General features: G+C 37.8%; 1 long non-coding RNA gene across 2 annotated transcripts; it reads left to right on the top strand.

Moving 5' to 3' along the window:
* Positions 1-139: 139 nt before the first annotated feature.
* Positions 140-6,968, top strand: LOC148738096 (uncharacterized). Of its 2 annotated transcripts, none has more exons than XR_015996917.1 (4): positions 140-427; positions 1,180-1,357; positions 5,100-5,234; positions 5,920-6,968. It is a non-coding gene; the product is annotated as an uncharacterized LOC148738096 (long non-coding RNA). The 2 variants fall into 2 exon arrangements; XR_015996918.1 differs by having other exon boundaries at positions 5,109-5,234.
* Positions 6,969-15,726: the final 8,758 nt, after the last annotated feature.

A 15,726-nucleotide genomic window follows, 5' to 3' on the forward strand; every position in this document is an offset into this window, starting at 1 on the left:
AAGTTACCTGTTTAATTCATAAAAAAAAACTTTCTGTCGAATAACATGAGTAATGAAGGAAAATGTTATTTTCTGGCTTGATTGATACAAATTTTCTTAATACATGCGCTGGACAACCGCGCAACTGACGACACACAAACCAATCAAAATTCGCGTTATGAAAATCAAAGTCAAGTTGAAATTTGTGGTAACCGGCAAAAGCCGTGTAAATGAAATTATTTCAGCTTTGAAATTTGAAAGAAAAATACCGAACGAATCCTTAAGGAAAGAACTTTAGGAAAAGGAGTTTATTTTGGCTGAAAATGAATGTCAGTATGGTTGATCGCTTTTGAAAGTGGCGTGAACCTGGTTCGAGTAATGGCCTGCCTGAGAAAGCTTGGTTGACAAGTTGAAATTGTCGCTCATCGTGCTTTGTAAAGTTTTGCTGGTTAGTTAACTTTTTCTCTCCTTTTCTGTATTGGGAAAAAATCGAATGCAATTGCCAATGTGTAAGTAGTTTCACTGTATACGCTAAGAACGTCTCAGAGAAAACTACATTCGAATAATTTTATAGCAACCGATCGGCTGGGCGAAGTTTGATTTGAGACATGCAGTTTTTGTAAACATTTTGATGTAACGAATGTCTTGCAGAGGATTTATTCCAGTAATATAATGCGAAAATCCCCTTTGTTATCGTTGTCTGAGCTCTCGACGAGGTCGTCTAGTTCACAATCAAATTTCACTCCAAATCAAATTTGGCTGTTATTTTCTTCCTTTTCAATATTTGGTTGTGGTAATTGAGACTGCCATGTGAGTAAGTAATGTGAAAGCTTTGAGTTTGAAATGTTTGCTAATTGTGCCGGGAAACTCCAAATGCGTGACGTTACATCTAAACACAGCAAGAAGGGCGGCCGGTACGGTATCTCAATTATATTATAAAACACAACAGCAGTTTATCACTGTGTAACATTAAATGGTCTTTAAAAGATTCAAAATGAACCAATTTTCCCTAGATAGCATGGCTAAAGAATTTCACAGTTGTAACCAAAAAATTTTCTTTAACCCAATGACACTGCAGTGACCAGCATCTAATTTCTCCTTACAATATCAGCCCTGAATCACATAGTAAGGTCATGAGAATAACAGAAATGATCACCAACTGAAGAAGCTGTTGATTGTTAAACAAATTCTCCTTGTCAGCTCCTTAGGAAACAGCTGGAAAACAGTAAGGAGAATAACCAAGAACATTGATGTGAGGTTGGAAAGCACTAAGAATTTAATATCAAGTTAATCTGTCAATCTCATCTTTTGTTTATATTCTATTCCATTGGCTGAAACTGCAGTTTTAAGCAACATGATTGGATTTATTGTTTATAAGGTAAATTAAAGTAATTGTGCAATGGAGCACATTATATTATAAAACGTATGGATGTTTAAAACCATTTATTAAACCATGGACAATCTTTGAATCTGATTGGCTCTCTTTGGTGTAATTTATCCACAAATTACACCATTTGTTATTCTAAATCACATCTTTTTCCAAGCAAATGACAAACCTTAAATTAAAACACAAAAACCAATCCAAATTTCAAGGCTTGTTCAAAGTAATGAATCAAATTACTTGACATGTAAAGGGAAGTAAAAGACAACTTTTACACCTTTTTACAAACCAGCTCAGCACTGAATCATAAAATAATTGTACTGACTAAAACATCCTGTATTTGAAGGACTGAATTTTGCACTTTCACAATGAATATTAAATATTACTGAACCTCATGTTATGCAATAGTCCTTTTTACAGTTCCCGGCGCCATATTGAATGTGTAACCGCGCAAACATGATAGCGAGGTTAGTGTTGAGTCGCGTTGCAAGTTCTAGTGAGAGTTTAGTGAAATGTTGTGGTGCTCTGTCCTTTTCATTGAGATATTTCGACAATGAACGATACTTTCCCTACGCAGGATATTCCTCCTTCTTCTTCGAAAGGAAGAGGAAGACACTGTGCCGCTTTTTGGTTGTGCTAATAGCTATTTTGACACAGCAGGCAATCCAACAGGTCTGCATTTCTTCTAGTTTCCGAATGACTTCCAGCAGTGAATCAGATGGTGCAATCTCCTGAATCGCCAGCATGGAAAGGACGGATTCTTCATCACAAAATCAATTTTTTTTGTGCTCAGAACATTTAAAAAAAGAAGACATGCGAAAAAACGCGGGCAGGTCGCTGGAAATTGGTAAAGATTTATAATGTTTGTACGGTTGTTTTGTTGCTTGGATACCGAAAGAAAATGCCTGCTTTGATTTTCGGTATTGAAGTGTTTATGTTGGGATTTTTTTTTTTTTTTTTTTTTGGGGGGGGGGCGGATTTTTTTCTCCTTATTAAAAAGGTGATATTTATATTTCTTTTTGAACTGTGGTCTTATACGATATCTGTGAACTGAATGTAAAATTATAAAATTGTAATGTACAATTAAAATGTAAAATTATAAATTTATAAAATGATGAGTTTAATTATTATATATATGGGCAGAACCATCTCGATTTAACTGGTCAGTACCGAAAAAACTATGGAAAGTGCCTGCTAAAAGGGTCCCGGTAGCAACTGTGACAACTGAAGGAGAGTCATTTGAAGTTGAACAGGAATTATTTCACCAAGAAGTTAAAGCACCTGTGTCAACTGTCAATGCTGCTTCACCTTCACCAGCTCAAATTTAATGCTCAAATTGATTTAGGTGTAATCTTTCCTTACATTAAGAAATATTAATATTAATGTTGTTAGTACTCAGGGAAAAAAAGATGATGTTGGGCTTGTAAAATCAAGATAAGGTACCATTGTACATTGTGTAAATAAGGGAAGTGATTAGCATGACAATAAAACGCGAGTTAAACTATGTCTTTATGGGAAGGAGCTTCAAAATTCTATTCTTCAAACATAACATTTCGAAGAGCCTATTGACAATAATTAACATTATTATTCACAGGAGAAAAAATAAACAGTTCTGTACAGTCTAAAATAATCCTAGTTGTTGCATATTGAGCAAACTCTTGCAGCATATTTTTGTGAACAAGTTCTTGTGCTGGAAATGGAAAAGGTTCTTTCAGTTCCACATAGTTAAGATTAATCCATGTAATGCAGATTCTGGACACCAGGCTCTTGCTGATCCCAAATCTATCAGCAAGATCTTGTACAAATAACCCAGCCTTTAGTCTCATAGGTATGAGCAAAAATTCATCCAAGAATGACAGTCTCTTGAAGGCCCCGGCTTACTTCTGTTATCATCTGTTTGGTATGGCTGACTCTCTTTCGACAATTTCTCTCCTTTCCAGTACTGCATCTTTGCTAGCACTGGGTCAATAAAATTATAGAAGCTTATGAGTGCTCCATAGTTTGGGAATCCAGTATAAAATAGAACCGCAGACTCATCATCTTTAATTTTGTCAATTGAAAATTGGCACACCAGTAAATATCCCCCTCATTTTCAACTTCGCTTAGTTTTTCTTTCAAGTCAGCTAATTGTACTTGCAGTAGCTCTATTTCCCATTGCAGCTTAAGCACATCTGATTGTTGCAGGGCTGGTGAAGATGAAGCAGCATTGACAGTTGACACAGCTGCTTCAACTTCTTGGTGAAATAATTCCTGTTCAACTTCAAATGACTCTTCTTGAGTTGTCACAGTTGCTACTGGGACCCTTTAAGCAGGCATTTTCCGTGTTTTTTTTCGGTACTGACTAGTTTAATCGAGATGGTTCTCCCCATATATAAAATAATAAACTCATGATTTTATTAAATTTTTAATTTTACTTTTTAATTTTACATTATAATTTTATAATTTTACATTCAGTTCACAGATATCGTATAAGACCACAGTGCACAAAGAAATATAAATGTCACCTTTTTAATAAGGAGAAAAAAATCCCAGCATAAACACTACAATACCGAAAATCAAAGCTCCATTTTCTTTTGGTATCCAAGCAACAAAACAACCGTACAAACATTATAAACCTTTCACCAATTTCCAGCGACCTGCCCACGTTTTTTCGCATGTCTTCTGTTTTGAAATGTTCTGAGCACAAAGAAGTTGATTTTGTGATGAAGAATCCGTCCTTTGCATGCTGGCGATTCAGGAGATTGCACCATCTGATTCGCTGCTGGACGTCATTCGGAAAAGAGAAGAAATGCAGACCTGTTGGATTGCCTGTTGTGTCATAATAGCTATTAGCACGACCAAAAAGCGGCACAGTGTCTTCCTTTTCTTTTCGAAGAAGAAGGAGGAATATCCTGCGTAGGGAAAGTATCGTTCATTGTCGAAATATCTCGATGAAAAGGACAGAGCACCACCACAATACACTAAACTCTCACTAGAACTTGCAACGCGACTCAACACTAACCTCGCTATCATGTTTGCGCGGCTACACATCCAATATGGCGCCGGTAACTGTAAAAAGGGCTATTTTGGTCTGGAATCATACTTGCGATTTCAAATCAAACTTCTGCTGTGGGCTTGTTTGATTGGGAAATAACTTGTATCATTTGAAACCCAAGTGCACTCCGCTTAGTTCAATTACCATAAAAAATTTTTAAATTACATTGATGACAAATGCTACATTTCTGCATAGTGGAAACAGCTGTGTAACATCTTATTTGATATTTTCAAACAACACTTCTGAGAAATTTAAATGGAAATTTTTAGAGAAGTATACTGTCTCTGGACCCTATGCTCACTTGAGCCATGTTACTGAATGGGTTGGCATATTGATGATTCCCTGTTCATGAAAATAAATTTTTCCTGCCAGAGATCTAGTTTGCTCAATGCATGGACTCTCTTGTTGGTAGATGTTGGCAAAATTAGACAACCAAACGTAAAGTCATTTACTTGTTTTTTGGATCACTGCCCATATTCCATTTAAATATAAGTTTCCTGGCCATCATTTTTAGTTCCATTCCTATGGAGGTCATGCTAGCGCACTTGTAATCATGACAAGGAGGGTGTTTACTCTTAGCATATGATAACAAGCTACTATGTTGCTTGTGGTCATAGAGAATGCAGGTTATGTTAATCACGTGTATTGAAGATGATAATCGTCATGAAAACAGTGCCAATATAAATTACAAAAATCACCACTCAGTCTTTTCAGGTCAGCTAGACTTCCATTTGTCTCAAAATAAGACATATGATAGCAGAAAGTGTTAGCCAGTATACAGCTGTTTCTGTGGAGGTTGTTGACAGCAAAGGATGAAAGTGCATGGGAAAATCTTGAAAGGTAGTCTGAGTCCCTGGTAATCCATGAATTTCAGCAACTAAAATAAAATATTTAATTGAGTTCATTGAACCTATAAATACTTCATCGTTTCAGTAGCATTTTCTCAGATTTCTTTAAAAACATGAAGTCAAGGAACTGTTACCTGATTTAAACTCCTCACATCACATTTAGGGGTTGTTGTATGCCTTTTTGCACTTTCTTTTGGCATCCTTTCTTTAAGTAGCTTTATACATGATTAGTAACAGTTTTAATGACCTTAGTTTGTCCCAAATATTTACTAGACTAAGTGTTTACCTAGGAATTCTGGGGTTGGTGGGACATAAGTTATGTACTCTAAGATTATTAACATGATTACTTAAGCTAGGCTACTCACATTTCTCCATGGCCTACAGGTCATGAATACATTTATTGTAAATATACCCAGTACTTGAAATTACATCTTCTGTCACTTAGTGGCTGACCTTTTCACAGTTTTCAGTAATGAACTTTGTTGTCCTAGCACAGGTGTCTGCCTGAAGCTTCTTTAATTCAATGGGAAGGTACATTCTGTATCACAAATGCACCAGTCACTAGTCACTTGTTTGTTTGTATGTGCGCTGTAAGAGCAATTTAAGGTAATAGAAAAAAATTATTTGAATCGGGCATCTCTAGTCAGTAAGCAAAATTTGTATTGCTATCTTTTCAGGAGTCCATGCTATCAAATACTCTAATGAATGAAGAAAGGGGTGGTGAAGTCCTCCTCAAATGTATGGCCCTGTCCATCAACTGCATGAGGCTGAAAAGACTTCTCCACATGTAAAAAGGATCTTGTTCTCTTGGCTTGATGCCCTCTGCTCAATTTTTTGAGACATTATGTTTTGTGGTTGTATTCTATACAAAACTGTACATGCAGCTTCCCAAGTTACCCAGCTGAAAATCATACTTTCAAAATATTAATTTTTTTGGAAAGACAATGACAAGAGAAATTAATTGTTATATTGAGCTCAGTACATGTACTTTGTTTTCATTTCATTCCTCTGGTTTTTTAGGCTTTTGGTCTCTCATACTGTGGTTGGTTTTCTCTTCAATCAACAGTTAACCCTTTACCTCCCACAAGTGATTAACCTGTAACCTCTCCCTATAATATCCATACATGATCCAGCAAACAGGAAATGAGAATACTCAAACTTATCAGTTAGAATTTTTTACCTTGATTGGACACCAAATTCGTGTAACCAATTTATAAGGAAATGTGTAGCAGCTAGAGGGGAGAATTCATGATCAGATCTTAGGAGTTTAAAAGGGTTAAGAAATCACAAAAAAAAAATTGTTATTATTGAGCCTCTGTTCTTGCAAATAGACCCGTCAAGCTGGCACATGTGGCAAGGATCCTAAGCATAAATTACTTTCGTGGTAGTATTAAGACACAGTAGTGTCCTCTGCTCTGTGGAAATGATCGTCCATCATAATTATTGATTTTACTGACTGGGTGGAGAGAGAGGTAATATGAGAGATCACTGTCTTGCTCAATGGTGAGATGACCCAGCCAGGACTTCAACTCAGACTGCACAGTTTAGAGTGCAATGTGGTAAACATGAGGCTTTTGCACAGCCCTCAATCCTGATGTCATTTAATCATTGTTGTTGATGTCATTATCATAAATTATGCCTATGAATACTTGCAGACTATGACAAGTTGTTGTTGTGATAATGGACAGCACAATAAACCCTGTAATAAATCATATTTTCAAAATGATTATAATTAAATTACTCAAATGATTTGGAATCACAAACCTCCCTGGATAGCTACACAAGAATCGATATTTCTTAACAATAAAATCTTTGTCTTAAAAACTTTAAGCTAAACAATATCACGAAAAATCATACAGGAATTTAACTCCCAGAATTTTGAAACTAACACGCAGGGAAGCTTTGTGCTTCAACTAAAGTAAATAAAGCTTCAGATTAATTTTCGGGCTTTCAATATTTCTTTCACCTCTGAAATTTAAAAGAGGTTTCATTTCAAAACCTGATGTCGACCCTTCTACTCCTTCCAAATAAGGAACTTGTTTACGTCCGTCCCACATAATTTTTTTTTCTTGCACGGGATCAAAGCAGACGATCTCCAAAGGGCAAGATTATTCATCTTGACTGCGCGGGTGGCCAATTAGAACAAGGGGTCCACATAGAGATTATTGTATGGAAAGTGCGCTTGAACGATTTTTATTTACGATGCATTTCAAAGATTGGAAGCTAGCGACTGTGAAAACACATCGTTCGTCCAATCAGAGACACGAACGCTAGGTACATCATGGTGTAAAGCTTAGTATGTATTAAATGATTCATTCCCATGGTGAGCATGGGCGCAGCCAGCTGTAAGATAAAAATTTTTCAGCGAAGCGGAGGTGGGGTGGTTATTTACTGAGCCGTGGAGAGTTAAATATCCACCATCAGTTACTGACACTTAGGTTAAAAGTTTTTTTAGTGTTCACTTACCTATATCGGCAACTATTAGAATATTTTGGGGCGTAACATTTTCGAAGGTGAATAGCAAAGAAAATTCGGAGTCTGAGCCGAGGAGCAGCCAATCAAAGCTAGCCTTCAACGCTATCCACTATCGTGGCATATACAAAGACGATATATCGATCTCTGCAAATTTTTTCAAAGGGTCTGACGAAATATCGACCGTTAGAACAATAACCTAGCTTGCGATATATTCAAGACAATTGATAACGTGAAAATCATTGATATTAGGGTTAGCATCGCCATGCTCTTGTCTGGCACTGTATATGTTATTTGATTGAAATGACTTTCACTTTTTTCGTGAATCATATTGGAGATCTAAGCAAGGCGAATATGTTGCAATGAGTAGTTTCTAGACGAATAGCAGGAACAAAACACATCAACAATTCAATTTGTGTTTAAAAAGTTAGTTCATAAAACTTCCGGAATTTCTTTGACCTCAGAAAGGAGCACAAAAGGGGAAATAATAGCTATCTGTCATAGTAAGGTCTAACTTAGAGATAATAATTCGCCTATCCAAAGAAAATTTATTCGCTGGAATCCAAATTAAAAGTTTTGAAGTGTAATCGTATTGAAAATCTGCATTAGCTTTAACATTTCCTATGTACCCGATTTTATGTTTTTTTTGGGTCCAATCTTTTCCTTTTTTGAATTGTATGGACATTTTCTAGAAAACAATTCAAAAAAATAACTCGAGACTACGAAGGACTAATTAAAAAGTTTATTCGCCAAACGCAGAAGTAACTATGTAAACAGCTCCAGCTCTGTAAACAGTTCCAGCTACGTAAACAGCTCCAGCTACGTAAACAGCTCCAGCTACGTAAACAGCTCCAGCTACGTCATGAGCTCCAGCTACGTCAATAGCTCCAGCTACGTCAAGAGCTCCAGCGACGTCAAGAGCTCCAGCTACGTCAAGAGCTCCAGCTACGTCAAGAGCTCCAGCTACGTCAAGAGCTCCAGCTACGTAAACAGCTCCAGCTACGTCAAGAGCTCCAGCTACGTAAACAGCTCCAGCTACGTCAAGAGCTCCAGCTACGTAGACAGCTCCAGCTACGTAAAAAGCTCCAACTACGTAAACAGCTCCAGCTACGTAAACAGCTCCAGCTACGTCAAGAGCTCCAGCTACGTTAAGAGCTCCAGCTACGTCAAGAGCTCCAGCTACGTAAACAGCTCCAGCTACGTCAAGAGCTCCAGCTACGTAAACTGCTCCAGCTACGCAAACAGCTCCAGCTACGTAAACAGCTCCAGCTACGTAAACAGCTCCAGCTACGTCATGAGCTCCAGCTACGTCAATAGCTCCAGCTACGTCAAGAGCTCCAGCGACGTCAAGAGCTCCAGCTACGTCAAGAGCTCCAGCTACGTCAAGAGCTCCAGCTACGTAAACAGCTCCAGCTACGTAAACAGCTCCAGCTACGTAAACAGCTCCAGCTACGTAAACAGCTCCAGCTACGTAGACAGCTCCAGCTACGTAAACAGCTCCAACTACGTAAACAGCTCCAGCTACGTAAACAGCTCCAGCTACGTCAAGAGCTCCAGCTACGTTAAGAGCTCCAGCTACGTCAAGAGCTCCAGCTACGTAAACAGCTCCAGCTACGTCAAGAGCTCCAGCTACGTAAACAGCTCCAGCTACGTCAAGAGCTCCAGCTACGTAAACTGCTCCAGCTACGCAAACAGCTCCAGCTACGTAAACAGCTCCAGCTACGTAAACAGCTCCAGCTACGTCATGAGCTCCAGCTACGTCAATAGCTCCAGCTACGTCAAGAGCTCCAGCGACGTCAAGAGCTCCAGCTACGTCAAGAGCTCCAGCTACGTCAAGAGCTCCAGCTACGTCCAGAGCTCCAGCTACGTAAACAGCTCCAGCTACGTCAAGAGCTCCAGCTACGTAAACAGCTCCAGCTACGTCAAGAGCTCCAGCTACGTAAACTGCTCCAGCTACGCAAACAGCTCCAGCTACGTAAACAACTCCAGCTACGTAAACAGCTCCAGCTACGTAAACAGCTCCAGCTACGTCATGAGCTCCAGCTACGTCAATAGCTCCAGCTACGTCAAGAGCTCCAGCGACGTCAAGAGCTCCAGCTACGTAAACAGCTCCAGCTACGTAAACAGCTCCAGCTACGTAAACAGCTCCAGCTACGTAAACAGCTCCAGCTACGTCATGAGCTCCAGCTACGTCAATAGCTCCAGCTACGTCAAGAGCTCCAGCTACGTCAAGAGCTCCAGCTACGTCAAGAGCTCCAGCTACGTAAACAGCTCCAGCTACGTAAACAGCTCCAGCTACGTAAACAGCTCCAGCTACGTAAACAGCTCCAGCTACGTAAACAGCTCCAGCTACGTAAACAGCTCCAGCTCCGTAAACAGTTCCAGCTACGTAAACAGCTCCAGCTAAGTAAGCAGCTCCAGCTATGTAAACAGCTCCAGCTATGTAAACACTTCTAGCTATGTAAATAGCTCCAGCTATGTAAACAGCTCTAGGGGAGAACTCTTATAAGGTGGACATCCTTTATATCTCACAGCCCCATGATTAATTATTAACAAGGATGACACAAAAAAAAATGGCCGTTTTAGTCAATGAAAACTAAAATGCAAGAGAGAGAGGACTGACGGATGGTTAAAGCATCGTTTCGTTTGTCATTGTGAAGTCTTTAACAACGTAAACTAGTCTAAGAAGAAGGATTGATGACTTTGCTTCTGATCTGTGTCTAGAAATGAAGCGCCGTCACTTCCCAGTACTTTCGCTTCTTTTTCTTTTTCTCATGTTTGGTGGTTTGACATTCGCAGACCAATTGGTAAGCTTTCCTTTCTTTGTATCTATAGTGGAGGACAGCTTAATTGTGCTGATTTATATTCGCAAATTTTCCATTACTTCGGTTCAGATTCGTTTACTATTATAGTTTCAGTTCGGTCATTTGACTTTACATTTGGTGTATACGAGCTGTTAGGTAAGGGAAATTGTTGACTTATTCTCGATTGAATCGCAAACTGAAATCATAAGGATGCGGAAAAGAAGACTTTTTTCAAAGCACGTGTCTGAGTGAACAACGGTGAACTTAGCTTGGTTTAGTTTGTACACACCATATTTGAAGGGGTCCGTTCTAAAACTTTTATGTTGTATTTCATCAGACATTTAAGACGTTTGAAGACGAATTGTAATCATCTTCTGTTGATATTTCTTACGTGATTAATCGCGAATGAAAACGTTTAGACTCAAAGAACAGAACCTGATAAACGAAGATGAAATGTTATGGTTTTATTCCGGACTTTTCGCCAACTTCACCAAAAATTCTTGGAACAACCCTAACCATACGTTACTAAGAAAAGAACCTTCTTGGACGAATAATAATAATACTATTGGTGAACTAGAACCTATTCAAAGTTTTTGATAACAAAAAGGAATACGACTGGACAAGTCTCCTTTTGATTTTGATATAAGTCTGTTTGGACAGACTCATGTCTTAGAGAACTAATACGACTGCGGTATTTCAATGAGCAATAACTGATCGGAGTGACCTGCATTTTAATTTCAAGAATTTTGAAGTATTGATTAAACACTTTTAAGCGAGGAAACTATTTTAAACCTTAAACTAGGGCTATGAATTAAATTCACCTTTCCAAGAACCTCAGCTCGACAATGTTTGATTTTGGCGCAAAAGAGAACACCTTTTTTAAGGTTGTGAAACAAGATGTTCGGAGCATTTAGGAGATTTTATCTGGAAATTCGTAGCCAAATTATATTTATTAGAAATTGGTCATAAGGAAAATTGTAGGAAAATTTTGTCAACAACGTTTCAGGCGAGTTTCTCTTCGTTTCAAAGGAGTTTGTTTTTACAAAGCAACAAGTACATCAGTTATAACCGATGGGTAAAATAAAAATTGCAGAGATGTAGAAGAAAAAAATAGATCTTCTTATTAATAATCATCAGACTCTGCAGATTATGTCGTTGGTCTCTAACGTAGAGCTTGCATAAACTTGTGTTTATAAATGATTTACCCAATAAAAGAAAAGCAAAACTTACGACATGAGAAACTTCTAGAGAACAAGAGAAAAACCAAATCATATAAATCTTCACCACAAGGTTAAATGAAATTGTCCAGGGACGGTGATTTTTACATCTGATAAAGCTTTTCACAAGCAACTGAAATCGATTAAACTGAATGTTGCTAAAAGTTGAGAGGCACAGCCTATTGTCCTCGGTTTTAACAACATAAATTTCATAATACTGAAATGGAACTGTTTCAATTATTCATACTAAAAAAAATGATGAACGCTCCAAATTATTTGTCACAGAGGGTGTGATATTTTTTTTTTTTAGAAGTCGAAATTCTTTAAATATTCAAAGTAATTATAGAGAGAAAATTACATAGAATACTGAAAAGAAAATGATTGAATGAATACCTTTATTTAAGTGTCAGACTAAAATAGCAGTACATAACCACTAAATGGGGACACTACAAAATAAATTAAAAATGACTAAATCCATATTTTAATTAAAGTTAAAATGCTAATTGAGCTAAAAATACTAAGATTGGTTTACATGCTAAAATATTTGCAATATGTACAAGATAAAATTTACATTAAAAACTTTTTTTTTTTTTTACATTAAGTACTGCATAAAATACAGTTGGTACAGTAATTATCGGTAAGTAAAGTATTTAGATCAATCTTACGGATATTTATCTTGAAAGATGATAATGTTGGCAGATCTCTAATGTTCTTAGGTACAATATTCCATAACTTAGGTCCAGTATATCTGATAGAGTGCTTACCATATGTTGCTGTATTAAATCTAGGAATAGCAAATTCTTTGCTACGTAGGGCATATTTCGTATCAGACCTCCGAAATAGGTCAGCAATATACTTAGGACATATATTATTCTTGACCTTGTACATGAGAGTAGCCATGTCCTGTAACCTTCTGTTATGTAAAGTACATAGATTAGCCATACCCAATAGTGTGTTATAACTTGACGTTTTGTCGCAATAGATGGCTCTAAGTGCCCTTTCCTGTATGCGTTCGAGTTTTCTGCTGTCACTAGCACGACAGAAGTGCCAAACAAGATGAGAGTAAGTTAAATAAGGAAGAATGGCAGCTTTAAATAATTGCAACTTGGTGCTAGTAGGTATTAAGTTTCTGAGTCTCATTAAGACTCCTACACGTTGGCTGCTTTTCTTACAGATTGTAGTAATATGTTCAGCAAATCGGAGATCATTGTCTATTGATACTCCAAGCAATTTCGGGCAGGCAGTTGATTTAACTTCTACGTCTCCAATAACAATTCTCATACTATGATCACATTTATTACCAAGTGTTAAGGTTCGATACTTGTCGAAGTTTCCTTTAAGGAAGTTGGAACTGTACCAGTTGGAAGCTACTTCAGCACTTACTGTCAGATTAGCATGAACATCAGCTAGATTACTGCTCATATCATAAAACTGGTGGTCATCTGCATACATATTAAGGTTTGTATTAATGTCATAAGTTAGATCATTCTGAAAAATGTTCCATAATAACGGCCCAAATGCAGATCCCTGAGGGCATCCCCTTGACACCCTCTCCCAGGAGCTCACTACTGGTCCCAGTTTAACTCTGTTGAAGCGATCAGTAAAATATGAGTTCAGCAGTCTGATACTGTTGTCGTTAACACCATAAGCCTTTAGTTTAGCCAACATGAGAGGATGATATAGAGAATCAAATGCTTTGCTCATGTCTGTGGAGAGAACTCCGACAATTTTGCGTTCATCCAAAGCCATTTTCCAGTTCTCGGTTAATGACAATAAAGCAGTTTCACAGCTGTTCCTCTTCCTATATGCTGTTAATTTATCACATAGTTTATTATTAAACCCATGACTTAGTTGCTTGCTGAGTAGCTGCTCAAAGATTTTGTTAACTGTGACTTGCACAGTTATTGGACGATAGTTTTCTTTCTCATGGAGATCTTCCTTCTTAAAGACTGGTGTCCACTCTCCTTTCTTCCACATTGTAGGCCACTCACAACAGGTAATACATGAATTATACAGAGTAGTCAGGGGTATTGATAACTCTCTTGCCCCAGCTTTTAGAGCCTTTGAGGGAATGCCATCCCATCCATTACTTTTTCTAGTATTGAGACTTTGTAGTGCTGTTTCCACCTCAACCCCATTTAATATCTGGAATTGAAAGCTTTCTTGAGCAGCCGAGTTCTCCATAATACTCTGAACACTCGCGTGTGTGTCAGTAATTTCATTAGTGTTTCCTATCCCCTTAGCAATATTCGCAAAGTAATTACACAGATGATTTGCGATCTTGAAGTGATCATGACATATGTTTTCATCGATATTTAGACTCAGATCAGTGGTGTTGTTCTTTTTCTTTGCACCCAAGAAAGGCATGAAGGTTTTGTAGAACTGACTAGGCTTGGATGTTAGCAAAGTTGATTGATCTTTCCAGTATTCTCTTATCGCCTTTCTTCTAAGTCTGGTCGCCTCGTTCCTCAATTTACGTTTGTTTTCCCAGTTCTCCTTTGTTTGCTCCTTCTGATATTTTCTTGCTGCTCTTCTTTTGGCTCTAATGGCATTTTTCCATTCTCTTGACATATAAGGGACATCCTGAGGCCTGACTCTCATTTTCTTTTCAGGGAGATGTTTATTGACAATACTAGAAAATAGTGATTCCCAGAAACCTACTTGTTCATCAATTGTGTCAAAAATTTCACCAACATGCCATGGAGCTTGGCTTAGGTCTTCCTTATACTGCTTCTCGTCAAATTTTTTGATTTTTGATTTGATTTTTTGATTTTTTTTTTCATTCTGTTATTCATATTGTTTAATTAGTATATAGAAAACCCCTACGCATGTTTTTAATTCCTGAACAAAGAGCGAGAGAAATTCTTTCGTTCAAGCTCTGTTTATTTCTAGTCAAATAAGTTTCCTCCGCTGCAGAAATTTACAAGACTTTGTGAAACAATAGGGACTTTAAGCAAACCACGACGGCTACGGCAACGAGAACGTGGAAAAACAATAGATTTGATTGGCAGAACAATAGCCAAGCCCGTGCGTTTTAAAACTTTGTACATTTCTTAGCCGTCTTTTACAAAACAACAACGTGAAATCACCAAAATTTGCGTCGTCTTCGAAGCGAAACCTCAGCGGCAAATTATTTTAATTTAGATATCTCAACAAAGTTGAAATGGTAAATTGGCCACCGTAACGATTACAAAAGCTGACGTTTCGAGCGTTAGCCCTTCGTCGGAGCGACGACGAAGGGCTAACGCTCGAAACGTCAGCTTTTGTAATCGTTACGGTGGCCAATTTACCATTTCAACTTTGTTGATATATCCAAATTATTTCGTCACTCCCACCCACGCAGCCCCAAACAGTTTCTTTCGAAACTCTCAGCCTTTATTTTAATTTACATTTGGATCTCAACGCTACTTTTAGTCGTTACGTTGAGTTTGGGGTCTGGCACCCTATGAGACGGTAAACACATGTGGCAATTTTCGAAACTTTAACTAAAAGTAGAGACTCATTTTTTAATCGACGTCTTCCGTGGCGTTGCCGTACTGACTGCTTAAATTCCCTATTGTAATACCACCGCGGGCTTCTCTTGAACTGCACAGCAGTAACTTTGCACGTAGAAAACTCATCACAAAAGGCGACCAAAAGGGTTAAACAGCCACGAAAACTGCCGCAGCTAATGAGTTTACTGAGGAAAATCAAACGAGGGAATAAAAAAAGCATCAGCAATAGAGGCCGGTTGTTTCAGTATTAAGCTTCATTTAAGTAACTATAAGCAATGACTGCGAGTAGAACAAAATACCGTTTTAGAAAATTGAATAATTCACATCTTCAATAAGATATCGCTGAAAATAACATCCATTCTGAGGGGTTTCCATCTTGTAACACAGAGTCGTATTCAACCTTCTACATTTTGGTTAAGTTTAGTGAAGTAAGGTTTCCATGGTAACAATACGTGATGTCTAGAGTAGCACGAAAGGTTATTCGTCCCAAAATATAA

This window comes from Stylophora pistillata, chromosome 2 (genome assembly GCF_964205215.1).
Source record: "Stylophora pistillata chromosome 2, jaStyPist1.2, whole genome shotgun sequence".
In the NCBI taxonomy this organism is placed as follows: Eukaryota; Metazoa; Cnidaria; class Anthozoa; order Scleractinia; family Pocilloporidae; genus Stylophora; species Stylophora pistillata.